The sequence below is a fragment of the Vicia villosa genome, linkage group LG2 (genome assembly GCF_029867415.1).
Source record: "Vicia villosa cultivar HV-30 ecotype Madison, WI linkage group LG2, Vvil1.0, whole genome shotgun sequence".
Lineage (NCBI taxonomy): Eukaryota > Viridiplantae > Streptophyta > Magnoliopsida > Fabales > Fabaceae > Vicia > Vicia villosa.
In genome coordinates this window covers 179,480,641-179,498,649 of record NC_081181.1, presented here as the reverse complement: position 1 = coordinate 179,498,649, position 18,009 = coordinate 179,480,641, and the positions used below count along the sequence as shown (strand labels likewise).

Genomic DNA, 18,009 nt, shown 5'->3' with positions numbered 1-18,009 from the left:
CTCACCTATTGGCTGGAAAGATGCATTCATTGGTTTAAGAGATAAAGTTGAAATACGCTACCCTATAATATGATCACACAACACGATCTAAAACTGGAGAGGATGTGATTGTAATCTCTTAGAAGTTGTTTGTCGAGCTAGACATGGTAAAGAGAATTAAATCTATCTAGGTAGTTATGGGTCCTCTTCTTAAGTATGGTTTCGTTGTGTTTTTTAATAAAAAATGTTGCCGAAGACATTATGATTAAAGGTGGGTGGAATCTTCTTGCACTTTCTTTAAGGAATTCGTTACACTAATGTTGGCGAAGATCAAGGCTAGACAATAACATTATGATAATATTCAAAATTAATCCATGTTACCTCAAAACGGAAGGGCCTTGATACCCTCGCTAAAGGACGGCCACTTAAGCAAAGAAGGATGAGGTTGAGGTTAGAGTGAAGTCTACAAAGAACTTCATTAAATGCCTCTAGGAAATCCAGGAGACAAGGAATATTATCTAGTCCATGTTATTACTTTTTGGAGAGAATTCTATACCCATGATTATCATGATGCTAGGTAAAGCGAAACCATCAAGATTAAAGCTTTAGAAGGGTTAAAGGTGCCTCATCTCTGGTCACTAGGAAGAAGAGTCTCAGTGAACTAATCAATAAGAATCCAAGCGTTGGTGTTAAGTATGGCTCGTATTGTTGAGATAATTATAGATTGTTGAAATAATTATGGATTGTTGAGTATAACTCATTTTGTTGAGATAATTATGGATAGAGATAATTGTTTGTTGAGGAAAACTAAGGATTAAAGTTTTAGATAAACTGAACCCTAGTACTATATATATATATATATATATATATATATATATATATATATATATATATATATATATATATATATATATATATATATATGACTTGTAACACTGTAATATAAAGAATTCATAAGGCAGAAATAAAGAGAATTATAGTTGCTCTATGGTCGCAGAGGTATGCACCTTTGGCCGAACTGCATTAACAAAGATCGATTGTGTTCATTGTCTTTTACTTTGGTTGATATTTAATCTTCTATACTGATTTCTCTTCTAACAGTTAGAGATCCCTTGAGCAATGTCACCTATGTAATTCTAGAGATCGGTGCGAATTAAGAGGTTCGGACAGACATATATGGTCGTGCAGGTAGTGATGGTCTCCCCTAGTAATCATCAAAATGAATAATGATGAATTGATTGTTGTGACCAGTGATGTTGGTATCGACAAGAGAATTAGTCATTTTGAGTAACCTTATCCCCCTAATGGCCATCGGCCTCCTTAATATGATCAATAACATAGCTAGTATTAGTTCAAAAGGTTGAGAGTTTGAAAAATAAAATATGAGTTTCGATACTATCAAAGATGATAGTGTGATATTTACGAACCACTTCTTTAACATATTTTTTAGTAATGTTGTTGTTGGCCCTACTTATGTTCTAACAGATGACATAAATATCATTAAGAACTTTCATTAACATAAAAGTGAAAAGATAACTTTCTCACTAATTTCAATTTTTTTCTTCAACATTATCTCAATCATTCTATTCACAAAGGTAGAGGAGTTGATTTTTTTTAATTGGTTAACAATACCAATGACAAGAGAATGCTAATTTTTTATGAGAGAATTTAAAAAGGGTAACTAACAAGGTTTTCTGAAATTTCGTTAATCAAAATGGTAGAAAGGTCATTATATATATATATATATATATATATATATATATATATATATATATATATATATATATATATATATATATATATATATATATATATATTCTCCATTCTTTTTTATAAATAAATTTAACTTTTTACATTCATTTAATAAATAATGTATTTAGATTATATATAAACTAGATAAATCATTAAATTTTGTTAAACAAGAAGTGTACGTAATTTAATAATAGTTCGATATTTGCACGTGCCATGCTTAACCTAAAACTGTTTTTTCATTTATTATGTTTTGGTCAGAAGAATGTAATTTGACACATGTAATTTTAGGTGTGCTACTCTCATGGAAGTTTGGCGAAGACCAAAGAAAATTTTAACCATTTTTTGTTGGAATTGTAATTTTATGTTATTTTCCTCCTTCACATGCGGAACAAATTACAACAATTATGCACTATGGTCAACCCATAACCCATGGACTAAACACAGATGATTAGTTTTTTGTGTGTATATGATGAAATTGTTGAGTGAGTAAGTTATGTACTTCTTTTATTGCTTGAATTTTTATATCTTATTCATTTTATTTTTATTATTTATGAAATAGTTGAGTTTAGAGTTTAGGGGTGTTCACACTGCGGTTTGAGCGGCATTGACAAGAAAAATCATCCGAACCGCAAGAGAAAAAATTGTGCGGTTTGGTTTGGTTCGGTTGGCTTTTAAAAAAAATCCGAACCAAACCAAACTAATGCGGTTTAGTTTGGTTCGGTTGACTTTTAAAAAAAATCTGAACCAAACCAAACTAATGCGGTTAGTTTGGTTCGGTTTTTTACAAATATTTTATTAAGCCACATATACACATATAGATGACAACATAATTTTGTATTTAGACATTCATACATTATCAAATAACAACAAAACTCATCATATTTTGACAATAATTTTTCATTTAATATGTAAAAATTAAATGAGACAAAAGTGAAATATTAAACATAAAATAATAGCATAAAATAATATAAAAATTATTATAATGAAAAAAAATAGAAGAGACAAGAGATTAGTGAAGGTGAAAAAGAAAAAAGAGTTGAGAGATTAGAGAAGAAGATGTGCGATAAAAACGAAAATGAAATACGGAACATTTACATAAAAATGAAAAGGTGAAAAAAGAAAGAATATAAGAGAGTGGAGATTATAGAAGAAGAGGGAAGATGTACGTGGCAAAGAAGGTGCGATAATGTTATTAGAGATTTGAGAAGATCGGGACTTAAATTATATATGTAAGGATGAAAAAATTGTTCGTAATCATAAGGTTAAGGTATAATAGGTATAAGTTTGATTTGGATGTGAGTTAAGTAAAAAGTTAGGTTGTAACATAATGCAGTTTGATTTGGTTTGGTTCGGTTTATAAAATACAAACCGCAAACCGAACCGAACCGTACGGTTTTTTTAAAAGATGACCTAAACTAATCCGAACCAAATGCGGTTTTTTGCTGTTTAGATCTGGTTTGGTTTGGTTTGCAATTTACTATTGGCTTGGTTTGGTTTTGAACACCCTTAGTTAAGTTAGTTAGATTTCTTTTTAATAGACATTTTACTAGCTAGAGTATCGTTTTAATACATTACGTAAATGTAAGTTTAATAATAAGTTTTAGTGTGTTTGAATTTGAATCAATTCAGATTAAAATTAAAATTTGTTTTACAAAAATTAAAAACTACACAAAACTAAATATTATTATGTGTTTAAAAGTTATTTTATAAAAAATTACACCGATCTAATCAAATTTTATCAAAATCACTCAAACACACTTATTTTATTAAAAATTACACCAATCAAATCAAATTTTATCTCTCACACTTACGCGTACACACTCAAACACACATTCATATACCTGCCCATATACCTGCAGGGCCAGTGAAGAGGCTGTGCAGACAGTGCTATTGCACAGGCCCTCCTAATTAATAGGGCCCATAGTTAACTATTTTACTACCATTTATTATTTTCAAAAAATGAAAATTATGAAATGGAGTACTAACAAGTAACATCTATTATAATATATAAAAATTAAAGTACCTAGAAATTCCAGATTAACCTAACTGATTCCAAACATAATTAGTCTAACAATTAAGGGTAATTTAGTCTAATTAAACAATACTCAAATTTGGTTGATTTCGTATTTAATGTTGTTGATGTTTTTATTTAAATTAGTTTTTATTCCACTCATTATATTTGTTTTGCTTTCCACGATTGATTATCAAATAGCATTTAATATTTGCATTTGGAACTGAACGGATAGCCACTCTATAGTCTATTGGTATGATAATTTCACTGTTATCAACCCTAAAAAATCTCTTCCCAATAAGTAACGATTTTTTTTATGCTAAACCATAATCCTCTCTCTCAAGTTCCTCATTCCTCCACTCTCTTCCATCTCTCACGTTTCATCTTCTGCTTTTTTTTTCCACTTCCACCCTTCTTTTTCTTCTTCTTGCATATAGTAGGTTCTATCACTGATAGTCCAGGTTCTATCACTAATAGTCCTTCTTTGAAACTGAAACCGGTTAATTTTGATTAGTCAATAGATTTTGGATTAGTTAATAAAAGTTTTGGGTTTATTTTTGCAGGTGGTTAAGGGCGGAATATTGCAGATGAACTCGATCTACGGAAGTCAAAGAAGTAGGCAGCGGAGGTGGTGGCTGTTTTGTTGATGGATCTGAAGGTACTATTGTTGATTTCACTGAAGAGGAACTTAGGTTTTCATATGGGTTATTTTCTCTGTTACTTTCTCAGATCTACACACCGAATATGGTATCAAATTCCTTAACAATTTCCTCTCCGGAAAAACCTTTATCTCTGGGTAAACTTAAACCCTTTCAAATTCAATCCCAATTTATTTATTGTTTCAAATTTTTATGAGAATTTGATCATTGAAATTTTTATGTTTTGTTTGTTTTTCCATGATTCAGGGATCAATTAACAAAGCCTGATATTAAGGTTTATGGAGCTGTTACTGAGAAAATTGATTATTTGAAATAACTCGTCTAGATTCGGCCAATGCCGCTGTCGATTGTGTTTCCACCATCACATAAACCTCCATCGTCACAACTCATCAAATACAAGCATAACAAATATGCCATTTCTTCCACCATGAAAATACTGCTACATTTCTATAATTACTCAGCTCATCGATTACGTGATTCCTATATTATTTTCTGTTTTACTCTTAATACTTTATGGTTTTTTGTTGTTTAACACTGTTTAACCTTCAATTATTGTTGATGTTGTTTTTTCAATATGGTTTTGATTTGTTTGGAAAAGTATATGATGAAGTAAATTGATGAGGTTGAGTGCTTATTGTTTTGTCATGTTATTTGGTTATTTTGTTTTGCAGAGTCACGACAAGTCGGTTTTTGGACTAGAGCATGGCTAAAAATTGGAGTAGGTTCATTGGCACGATAGGTACGTTGCAGCAACTTTGGTACATGTTTAATATGCATAGATCTCTGAACCGTATGCCCCTTTGGTTTTATGTGAGCCATTGAGGTACTCTGAATATAACACCAGATTGTGTTGCCTCTGCATATTGACTTTAAATAAGAGGATGTTTAATTAATTCTTGGGTTTAGATGTGTATTTTGGATGTTGTTTCTTGTTAGTTAGAAATGTTATACTAATTGAAGTAGTTTGAAAAACATTAGAGAATCTGCAATCAACTGTTAGTATGTTAGCTTTGGGACTGTTTTGTATCAAAATTGAATTTCCTTTGATGTTGCATGGTGAATTGACATGAATGATGAATGGTGATAGTTTATTGTTCTGAATGGTTTTGTTAAGTCATGTAGGTTAGAAAAATGACTCAGATTGTGTGTATGTTAAATGTATGCAATGTGTAAAAGCTTGAATGTGCATGGCCCTTGGCTCTTGAATGTTTGGATTTTGAAAGTGATTGTGTGATGCCCTGTTTGGCCCTTCATTTGAATTCCATGATCAATAAATGTTTAAACTTGCATTTGCTGTTGTGAACTGATGGACCAGATACTGTAATTTCTATGAGCATTAATGTTAGTAATTTTGTCATGGTAGGAATTAATTGGATGCGGCTCAACTGCAGTAGCGATCGAAGAGTTGAAGGTCTCGATTGAAAGCTCAAGCTCCACAGAAAACTGGAAGCGAATGTAACAACAAGAAAAATGCAACTTTACAATAGACAATGATTGACATACTGGTGCCACGATGGCAGCGACATTGGTTTTGTTTTGGTTTATAAATTGATGAAATTGATTTTATAGAAGGTAGTTGAATTATAATTTAGAGAGGGAAAGAAAAGCGGTGTGATCCTATCTCTATTCAGTAGGATATAATCAGTTTTATTGAGGCTATGTTTGAATAAGCAACTTATATATAAGGGCTTATAGATAAGCAGCTTTAATAAGTTATCTTGGCGAGCTGAGAAGTGAATACAATTTATAAACATGTCACAGGTTTCTTCACAAGTTCTTATTATGTTGTGTTATTATTCTGTTGTGTTATTGTTCTTCACAAGCTCTCAATTTCCATAGGCGTGTCATATGTTGTTATTAATATGGATAAATTTTTATCTGATGTAAGGTTGGAATTTAAATATTTATACGACAACAAACAAGGACATGGATGGCACAAAGGCTAAGAATGGTCCTGGAATAAAATGTGCTTCTAATGATCAAGAAGAGTACAAGATATTGAAACAGAAGACACTTAGATATGGTCTTTTGAGAAAAACACAAAGCTAATTACTAGCTTCTCCATCTATGTCCATTGGGAATTTTAATCCGATTTTACTTGTTTATATCTTGAATGAAAATCCTAATTTGATGATTTTTTGATGATTTTTTGAAGATTTGGCTTGGAATATTATGGAGATTTGATTGATTCTCTTTTGGGATGATTTGCTGTAACTTACTCATGAATGTTTGGATGGCCTTTTTTGGGCAATAATTGATTGTTTTTTTTCTCTGAAAATGCCTTTAGATAAATATTTTTAAACATAGAATTAATATTCAGATATTAGCTTAATGATTTGAATTTTTTGTTAAAATAAAAATTGATAAATATATTTACATTAATATTTTAAAAACTCAAAATATTTTTAAATTTTTTACTGTAAAGACTATTTTTAAATATATATATTAAATATATTAATAAATTTATACTTATATAAAAGTGAGCTAACAATTTTTTTATACTATATATGTTTAATTTCTTAATTAAAATTAAATTTTTTTAAACTTATAAAATTACTAAAACAAAACATAATGGAATCTTAATAAGTTAATAATCATAAAGTTAAAACTGATATTTGACGAAAAGCGGTTATAAATTTTATGTTTGGAAAAATTGACTAAAAAGTAATGCTATTTGAATTGGAAAAGTAATTTTATTCAAATTTACTATGATTCTTGAACAAACTCCTCTTTTTTTTATTCTAATTTTAATTTCTATTTAAATGTTACGTATCTGTTAGACTTCATGGACACTTTGAAAAAATTTACTACTCCCTCCGCTTTTTATTATAAGTCGTTTTGGAAAAAAATGTGTATTTAAATATAAGTCGCTTTACAATTCCAATGAATAATTAATGCTATTTTTCCTATTATATCCTTAAATATTTATTACTCTTTCTCCTTTCAATTATATAAATTTATCTTTCACATGTCATTAATGAAGAATAATTTTGTAAAAACCTTCATAATTTCTCATTTTCATACAACAATTATTATTTTTCTTAATCTGTGTGAAAAGTCTAAAACGACTTATAATAAAAAACGGAGGGAGTATGACTTTTGAACATTAATATTGATGGCTGCAATAATTAAATTTTTGAATGACGAGATTTTTATAGCTCCACTTTGATTCCAACATAGTTTAACTTTAACTAAAAAATATATTTTTTATTTATTTGATTTTTATCAAATCATATCTAATAAAGAGAGGGTTTCAAAAGAATTTATTGATATAGTATAAGTAATAAATAAATCAAAATTAATTTTGATATCCATTAAAAATATGAAACAAATAAATAATTTTTTTATTTTATTTTTTTAACCTATACATACCTTTTTAATCAATATTTGTCACTTTTATTCACCATTTAATTCTTTATTTTTAAATGCATTATGCATTATACGTAATAAATTTATATGTTTTATATAACTTCGTTTGTTTCATTATACATAAAAAATTTAAACATAGGGTTAATATATTAGCTTAATGGTTTTAATTTTTTTATTAAAATAAAAATTGATAAATATTTTTACACTAATTTCTTAGAAACTCAAAATATTTTTAAAATTTTTAATAAATTTTAGTGTAAAGACTATTCTTAAGTATATATTAATAAATTTATACTTGTATAAAAGTGAGCTAACAATTTTTTTATACTTTGTTTAATTTTTTAATTAAAATTAATTTTTTTTAAACTTATAAAATTACTAAAACAAAACATGATGGAATCTTAAAAAGTTAATAATCATAAAATTAAAACTGATATTTGACGGGAAGCGGTTATAAATTTTATGTTTGGAAAAATTGACTAAAAAGTAATGTTCTTCGAATTGGAAAAATGAATTTATTCAAATACGTAGTTTTAAAATTAACTCATCTGGATTAAATTGAGTTTTGTGAACTAATCTGAATTCACGGGTAGATGTAAATGTATCTATGGGATATCAACTGTAGTCTAGATATTCATTTAGAACTAAAATTTGACGGGGATCGTTCATATATTGTAGGTTTATAAAAAATTGTAAATATGATATAATAAGAAAGATTTAAAACTGGTATTTGACGGGAAGCTGTTATAAAAAAGCAAATAAACATATCTCTTAAAACTCATATTTTTAACTTTAAAATGCAAAATCAATTCTTCTCTGTTCAATTCAAGTCTTCTAATGCATATACGGGGAACCCAATTTTTTGAGCTTTCAATTTAATTTTTTTATTATCGTAGATATTAAAGACAATTAAATGATAATTACAATAATAATGGTCAAATTATCATTTAATATAGACTTTACAAAATTTTATTATTGAATGAAATAATTATTATTGAATTGAAAACTAAATAATTCCTCATAATTATTACTTATTTCTTAATTCCTGTCATACATTTTAGATTTGTAAAATTCTAAGTTTGCCGAGAACTGTCATATATATATATATATATATATATATATATATATATATATATATATATATATATATATATATATATATATATATATATATATATATATATATATATATATATATATATATATATATATATATATATATATTAGGTTTGGAAAACCTATATGAATTAACGGGTAGATGTGAACGTATATATGAGATACCAGTTATTGAATAAATGTTTAATATATATATATATATAAACTTGGAAAAATGGAATAATATCTAAAATAGGTTTAATAATTTTTAGAATTAACTCATCTGGATTAACGGGTAGAAGTGAACGTATCTATGAGATACCAGCTATTGCATAAATTTTTTATATATATTAAGGAATTTTACAAGTCAAAACTCGATACATGTAATGTGAAATCCCGACCAGACTCGTGCGACAACACGGGTTTCCTACTAGTTACATCTTAAACGAAAGTTACTTTTATATATTATTTTACTTTTTTTTTAATATGTTGAATTTTAATGTTGACTTTAAATAATATTAAGTTTGTCTTTGACACCAAAAAGTACTATAAATTAAATATGCATAAATAAATAAATTCAATTATATAAATTAATAAATGTTGTAATATTACTTGAAAATATTCTAATAAGAGTTATGAAATATTCTTAATTTTATGTTATACCATATTTTTACTATATGATATAAGTTTAAAATATAACTAATTCTATATTGAAAAGAAATTATAAAATTAGACTCTATTCAAAAAAATAATAGAGAATGATAGTTATTTATGTATTATTTACAATTTATATAAAAATAATTTCTAAAATAATTTTTATATTTTTTAATACATGTGTATTTTATTAGAACGGGGCCTCCAAATTGTTTGAGACGGCCCTGCTGTTTACCCAGAAAAATGGTAAACAAGCGCTAGTTTCCTTTTTAAAGGTTACTTTTGCGGAATCAACTAGAATATTCCAGGACTAATTGCTTTATTTTGTTATATTATGTGTATCTGGTTTGTATTAAATGCAACAGTGACTTTAAAGTAAAAGTAAACACTGAAATTAAAGGCTTTAAAGTAAATCAAAGCAATAAACAAGCAGTAAATGTGCACTGAAAGACGAAATATAACGTAAAATGATTGCATTAATTAAACTGGTACGCATACGTACATTCCAAAGTTGCACTCTTTACTCATTATTGCACAGAGATTTGAGTTTACTTGTGTTTATGTAGAAAATGCGGACCCCTAAACTGTTCCTATTGAACTTGCTTAAATAGTAAAAATAAGATAACTACTACTAACGGTTGACTGTCATCAGCCGACACGTGTCTTCGACATGCAGCATCTTCGATGTATAAGGCCTCCACGCGTCTCTTGTAACTGCTGAAAACCGTCTCCTTTTAACTTCTAATACCTCTCGACTTCCACTTCAGTTTCTGCAGCAAAATTCTTAAGTCTTCGCATACTTTTGGTCGAACGCTGAAGCCTCTGATAATCTTTCTAGTCGAACAGCTTCGACTACTAAGCATTACTTAGTCGAACCGCTTTGACCCAAATGGCAATGTAGTTATTTAATTGAGGCCCAATTACCAATTTAGGGCCTTTCTACCAAATTGAGGCCCAATTACCAATTTTGAGCCCCAGTTGCCCATTTATTGGTAAGTCGAAATCCTAGGGTAACACCTGCACACCCGCCCGCCCACACACACATGCTCGTCCGCCCACCCTTACACACACCCGCCCACACACACATGTCATGCTAACATGTGTCATTATTAGAAGGAAAAAAGTGTAATAATACCATATTGAAAATTTAAAAAGATTGAATGCACGTATTTCAAGAAAATATTTCTATAAATAGTTTATTAATTTGTGCCTTTGGAGCACACGTTAGATTGGATGATCGAAGGTGAATTCTTCATCAATCAGAGTCAAAAACTCACAAGATGTCTGGTTTATCTCTCTTCCTCTTTGTGTATTTCTCTTGTGTTGAGCTTGTTTGTATATTTTCTCTGAATATATGTATATTAATCGTTCATGGCGTTGTATAAAACTTATTTTACAAATCAATCTTGATGTTTTCCTTAACCTTTTTGCATTTATGTTTGAATTTGTATTATTGTAGAAATAGACATCATAACTCTTGATTAGGGAAGGAAATCTGTTAGTTTCTATATTCTAAAGATAGGGTTAGAGCTAACAATCACTTGTGTATCGAAGCTTAATGCTTCCGTGTTTGAGTTTCGCACGAAACATCCCCGACGCAAGAGTACGATTGTTCTTACAACTTTGTGTTAGATAAAACCTTGGTTGTAATACGTCTCGTAGGTGTTGTAGAAATGGACACTGATGTGAGAGATACGTGATGATTTTGACGAGTATTCTAGATTGAGTACAACTGATTGATAGGTTTAAGTTTATGACGAGTAGTGTATATTCATGTCTGATAAGTTATTCTCTCTGAAGAATATATTTATTTTCTGTTTACATTTTACTTTCACCACTTTTACTTTAATCCATTTTAAGCGAAGCTCAAAAATGAGGAAACTGTTGAATGACATTCTTTCCTTCGCACTGTTCTCTGTAGATACGATAAAACTCGGAATACTTCTAATCTTTTGCTTCCCGCTTTATTGCGTCAACAAAACGGTGTCATAGCCGAGAAATGGTGTTTTGATATTGAATTGCATCGCAATAGTTTCTATGATTTTGAGCTTTGTATATATCGTATATATTGTATATGGTCACTTGTATATGTTTACTTGTATATGCTTACATATGATGATACGTTGTTTGGTTAATGTTAGATAAACAAGTTAAAATTGGACCGATGCTAGAATTTAAATCTTCACTTCTCAACTTGTAGATGCAACACTCACCTATTTTTTTCTCTTATTATGTTTATATTTTTGTTCCATATTTGTTTATTCTTGTTTTGTTTATGTTTTTTTGCAATGTTTGTTAAGTGTTTGGTTAGGACACTTTATTTAGGTTTGTGTTTGAGGCGAAAGCATTGGTGTGTCGAGATGAGGTTACTTGTCAAACACCAAAACAATAAAGGCGTCGAGCTAACGACGTAAAATAAGCGCTTGTTGGGAGGCACTCCAACGGTTGTAAGTTTTGTAGTTTTCTGTAGCTGAGACGTGTAGGTGTTAGTGAAGGTTAGGTTGAATCATCAGACTCATGTATGATTTTTCTGTGTTTTCCTGATGCCGATAAGCGCAGTCCGTTCCCGCTTAGCGTGCTAAGGAATTTTTTGCCTCTTTGTTTTGTGCCAGTGGAATTCTTGTTTCACTTGGCCCTCAGTTTTCCCATTTTTACCAAGGTTATTTAGTAGTAAATAATAATATTTATTTTCTAATTCTTTTGTTGGTTGGTTGACGTTCAAATTTTGGTCTGTTAGCTTAAGAATTTTTTAGGTGATTTTCCAAGTTTGAGTGTTTCAACTTGCGGGTGTATGGCACTGATATTTTTTTTTTTTGAAGTTGTATCATTGAAGGTACTCGTTTATCACTTTCTATAGCATAAAATGTTTAGGAAACTTATCATTTGTATAATTACCATGTCATTCATTCTTTTGCATTACTTGTTTGTTGATTGAATAATTTTTGTTCTCAAACCTCAAATGTGAGGAAGCTTTCCATTATTCATATATGCAGGAGACCAAAAAAATTGTTTTAAATGGATTTTATTATGGTTAATCTTTTATTTGTGTTGATTGTATGAAAAGGATCAAGGCATTTGTTTCTTTTGAGCACAACCAGCCGAACCAAATATTCAATTCATCCTGTGAGTGTGCAATCATTTTTCAACCCCTTTGAGATTTTGTGAATATTCATTTTTTATTTGAACTTGATGTTTGTTTGTGAGCATTTGAACTTGAACTTGATCTTTGTTTTCTTGAACCCTCAACCATGATTTTTGGTTTGAATTTTTATCTTGCCTTAGAAAGTAGGGAGTATTCACACTTTGATGTTGGTTGAATTCAAGTTGGGGAGAAAAATGTTGTTTGCTTATTGGTTGATTGTTATGAGGTTTAAAAAAAGGAAAGAAAAAGAAAGAAAAAAAAGAGAAAAGTTTTGAAAAAGAAAAAGAAAAGAGTATCAAATGATTGTGCTAAATAAGTATTGTGATTGGTTTGACAATTTGGAAATGTAGAAGAAGTTTGATTGAGATTTAATTGTTTGAAACTTTATGGATTGATTACTCCTTTAGGTTTAGACAAGTTTTTATTTCAATTACCATTAGAAATTTCCCCTTGATTGTTAGCCTGACCACATTACAATCTTAAAAAGCTCTTTTGATTCTCGCTTTTGTATTTTCAATATAAATTTTTGGATGAATGCATAATTTAGTCTATTGTTTGCTAGATTATTAGATGCGAGTCAAAGTCCCTCATTCTTGTGTGTTTTAATCCCTCGATGAATTTTTTATAAGTGTGATTCATGATTGAGCTTGTTTTGTTGTTGAATGTTTTGGTATGATTTTTGTACTTAGGATCCGTTTTGCTTACATGTTGTTGTTGTAGAATTGTGGTAAGTATTACTCTATTTGTGTGTTTTTGTGTTGAACCATACATTTGTTTTTGGTTTTCAAAACTTATTGATCCACGACTCTTTGTCCTATTATTTTTTATTCTTTGAGTTAATTGGTTTTTGTTTGAGGACAAACAAGTTTAATTTGGGGAAAGTTAGATAAGTGTCAAATTGTAGTTATTTTTGTATATAGTTTTACGGCACTTATCGATTCTTTTTCCACTACTTGTGGGTGAATGCGTATGTTTTTGTTATATTTATACATATTATGTATTATTTGAGTTTTGATTCATTTATGTACCGTTTGATCGTTTTTCATTCATTTTATAGGTATTGGTGCATAGTGAAGCCTCAAGCAATAAAGTTCCGAAGACACAACTTCAAATACGCGACTTTGGAAGAAAATAAGTACTTCAAATCACTTGTGTATCGAAACTTAATGCTTTCGTGTGTAAGTTTCACGCGAGACATTGCCGACGCGAGAATACAGTTGTTCTCGCAACTTTGTGTTAGACATAACATTGGTTGTGATATGTCTCAGAGGTGTTGCAGAAATGGACACTGAGGTGAGAGATACATGATGATTTTGACGAGTATTGTAGGTTGAGTACAACTGATCGATAGGTTTAAGTTTGTGACAAGTAGTGTATATTCATGCTTGATAAGTTATTCTCTCTGAAGAATGTATTCATTTTATGTTTATATTTTACTTTCCACACTTTTACTTTAAACCATCTTAACCCAAGCTCAAAAACGAGAAAATTGTTGAATGTCATTCTTTCCCTCGCATCGTTCTCCGTAGATACGATAAAACTCAGAATACTTTCAATCTTTTGCTTGCCGCTTTACTACGTCAACAATAGGATTTGTGTCATGACACCTTTATGTGAGTTTATATTATCCCATATATATATATATATATATATATATATATATATATATATATATATATATATATATATATATATATATATATATATATATATATATATGCGCGCGCGCACGTGCGTGTGTGTGGAGTTTATGTGTCCAAACACTCAAGTTCCCAATCTGAGCTAGACCCAGAGAAAGTGGTATGTGACTACGCCATAGTAGAAGATGATAAGGCTCTTGGAGGAGGTCATGATGAATATCCGGCCTGTGTGTCTTTGACGCTCTTTTGGGATTTGAATGCCATTATTATCATATTAATTAAACTTTCTCTCTACATATTTTATCGGTTTGATGTTTTGGAGTTGTTTTATTTTTTCACTAATCTTTCCACCTTCGAATTTGACACCTTTTGGGTTGAATTTGCTTTGCACTTCCTCAGTGTAGAGAACCAGCATGAGCTTTGGCGTTTCTTCGTTACCTATTCCATTTGTTACTTTTTCTCCGTCTAAAGAGTACTAAAATATTATATTCGTTACTCGTCTTTATTTTTCAATTTGTTTAAGGATTACAACTAAAGGTTTTTTGTTATGGATTCAAATATTCATTATCTAAACTTATATATATATATATATATATATATATATATATATATATATATATATGAGAACGTATTCTATGAAAATGTGAGAATCAATCTGAACCATTATATTTTAAAATAAATGTTGGAGATTATATGTCAATATTTTTTTCGATCCTCCATCATTTATTTTAATAATAGAGGAAAGAGAAAAAAGATTGACTTATAATCTCTACCATCTATTTTAAAATCTAATGGTTCAGATTCATTCTCATATTCTCATATAACTTACACATTCTTGTAGTATACGTTGTGACTTATACTACCAAAGATTGTTTAGCCTTAAGATTTAAAAATTATGAGGAAACCCATAAGCAAATTAGTGAAGATGACTGAAAAAGTTTTAACACTAGAAGAATTTCAAAAAATTAAGAATGACGAAGTTTTAATGGAAAAATACAATACTGAAATTGAATTAGCAAATATGAATACTAACAAAAAATTCCTTATGGAAAAATATTTGGAAGACGTGCAAAGTCTAAAAAATTTATTCGAAGAAACGTCTTCAAATGTATTGTCATTTAATCTTCTATAATCAAAAACCATTATGGATTGTCCTCTTTTTTTTCCGCTTCCTTTTGAAGAATAAAAGCAGGTGTTTTATGTCTATAATTTGATTTTTGAATAATTCCTAATTTTAACAATTGGTTAATGTGCATTTTAAATTCTTCTTGTTCCCAATTGCCATACTTGAAATTAGGTGATTTAATAATAATATCTGGGTTGATAATTTCTAACTTACATTCTTTCCCAAAATTTTGTAGGATTTTCTCTTATTATTTCAATTTTTTCTAATTTTTTAATTATCTGTTCTAGGTCATAATTTTGTAGGTTTTTCGTGAAATTTGTAGTATCTATTAAGTATAACTCACTTTCTATACCATTGGATCAAATTAAACTCGAAGAGTTACACTCGCTCATAACTTTATTTCGAATAAATATTTTTTAAAATCAACCGTTGGATTGAAACATTATATAATATAGATCATATTTATAAAATTTGAGATTAATCTATAATGATTTACTATACCATCAAGATACCCTAATATTAACACTAAAATGAACTTTCATATAAATTAATTTTGATGTAATTGAATGACATAGTAAATCATTATAGATTAATCTCAAATTTTATAGGTATGATCTATATGATATTATGTTTCAATTTAACGGTTGATTTTAAAAAATATTTATTTAAAATGAAGTTGCGAGCGAGTGTAACTCGTGATGTAACTCTTCAGGTGTAATTTGATACATCTTTTATATATATATATATATATATATATATATATATATATATATATATATATATATATATATATATATATATATATATATATATATATATATATATATATATATATATATATATATATATATACGAGGAGGGATATATTTACTCCATGAGTAAGTGTGGAGGACTTACTTCAAATCTTAATATTGATTATCATTAATATTATGACTCTAATTAATTTGTTTATATAAAAAAGGCAAAATTATACTCAGGGTCCTTTAAGTTATTTTATTGTAACAAGTTGGTCCTTTATATTTTTTTTGCTAATAGTTAGTCCTTTATGTTAACTAATGTATGCATCGTTGACCTTTTTTCTATTTTATTAATTTTATTTTATTTCGTTTTTAACTTTTAAAATTCATATTAAACTCATTGTTGGTCCAAAAATTATGAAAAAATTCCTAAAAATATTTCTTCTCATTTTACACTTTGTGTAATTTTCTGAGAATTTTATTTTCTGTTTTATTTAATTTATTTCTTTTGTGTGCATTTTAATTAGTTTAAAAATATTTTTATGCTCTAAAAAATTCTGAAAATTTTATTATAGGATTCAATGATGGTCTCTAACGTATGTTAAGTGATACATCAACACCATTAGTGTCACTTCGGTTTTTTTGGAACGAAGTTTATGAAAAAGGTTAACTGTGCAGACGTTAGTTAACATAAAGGACTAACTTGTAGCGAAAAAAACATCAAGGACCAACTTGTTACAATAAAATAACTTAAAGGACCCTGGGTATAATTTTGCCTATAAAAAATATTTCCAAAAATAATTAGATTAAATGATCACCGTTAGATTAATGATAATTAATGGTTAAAATTTGAAATAAGTCTTCTTCACTTACTCTTGGAGTAAATATAACCCTCGTGTGTATATATATATATATATATATATATATATATATATATATATATATATATATATATATATATATATATATATATATATATATATATATATATATATATATATATATATATATATATATATATATATATATATATATATATATATATATATATATATACAAGGGTTATATTTACTCCAAGAGTAAGTTATTAAGACTTACTTCGCATCTTGACCATTAATTATGCTCAATTTAATGGCTAAAAATAATAAGCAATTAATTATTGAGAAAGAAAATAATACTAATTAATTTTAACCATTAAATTGAGAATAGTTCTTTTATTTTATATATATATATATATATATATATATATATATATATATATATATATATATATATATATATATATATATATATGACTTTTGTGTTAAAGTAATTATTTGTTATGATAGTTATATCGAACATAATTATATTTATAATTATCAATTTAATTAATAAGACTTATCATTCATATTTATTTTGTTTTCTTTATTTATGTGTTTATCTTTTTATATTGAATTATTTAATTTAGAGGTTGTTGGGACTTGGGAGTATTTAAATATGACTAAATCATAAAGTCGTTTAGGGTGTGTTTGGTTGTGAGAAGAAATTGAAAAGAGAGAAATAGGTGAGAAAGAGTGTGAAAAGAGAGAAGTATGAGAGAAGTAGAGTAGATTTGGTGGATTGTTTGGAATAAGAGAGTGAGAAGAGAAATAGAAGAGAGAGAAATGGTATTATTTTTGAAAGGACAAATATGCCCTTAAAGTAAAAGAAAACATATTTAATTTTATAAATTTTATTTTTCATTAAAACTAAATTATTTTTCTATTCTAATTTAATTAAATAATAAAAACACATTATGTGGATTAATTGTTTTAATTTATAATGTTTTAATTTATTTTTCATCTAAAAACATGTTTATCATTTTTA

General features: G+C 28.1%; 1 long non-coding RNA gene across 5 annotated transcripts; it reads left to right on the top strand.

The window, feature by feature from the left end:
• Positions 1-3,927: 3,927 nt before the first annotated feature.
• LOC131647564 (uncharacterized) lies at positions 3,928-6,156 on the top strand. Of its 5 annotated transcripts, none has more exons than XR_009297864.1 (5): positions 3,940-3,995; positions 4,306-4,370; positions 4,472-4,538; positions 4,648-5,140; positions 5,765-6,156. It is a non-coding gene; the product is annotated as an uncharacterized LOC131647564 (long non-coding RNA). The 5 variants fall into 5 exon arrangements; XR_009297863.1 differs by lacking the exon at positions 3,940-3,995 and adding an exon at positions 4,030-4,203; XR_009297861.1 differs by lacking the exon at positions 3,940-3,995 and adding an exon at positions 4,030-4,203 and having other exon boundaries at positions 4,306-4,400.
• The last annotated feature ends 11,853 nt before the right edge of the window (positions 6,157-18,009 follow it).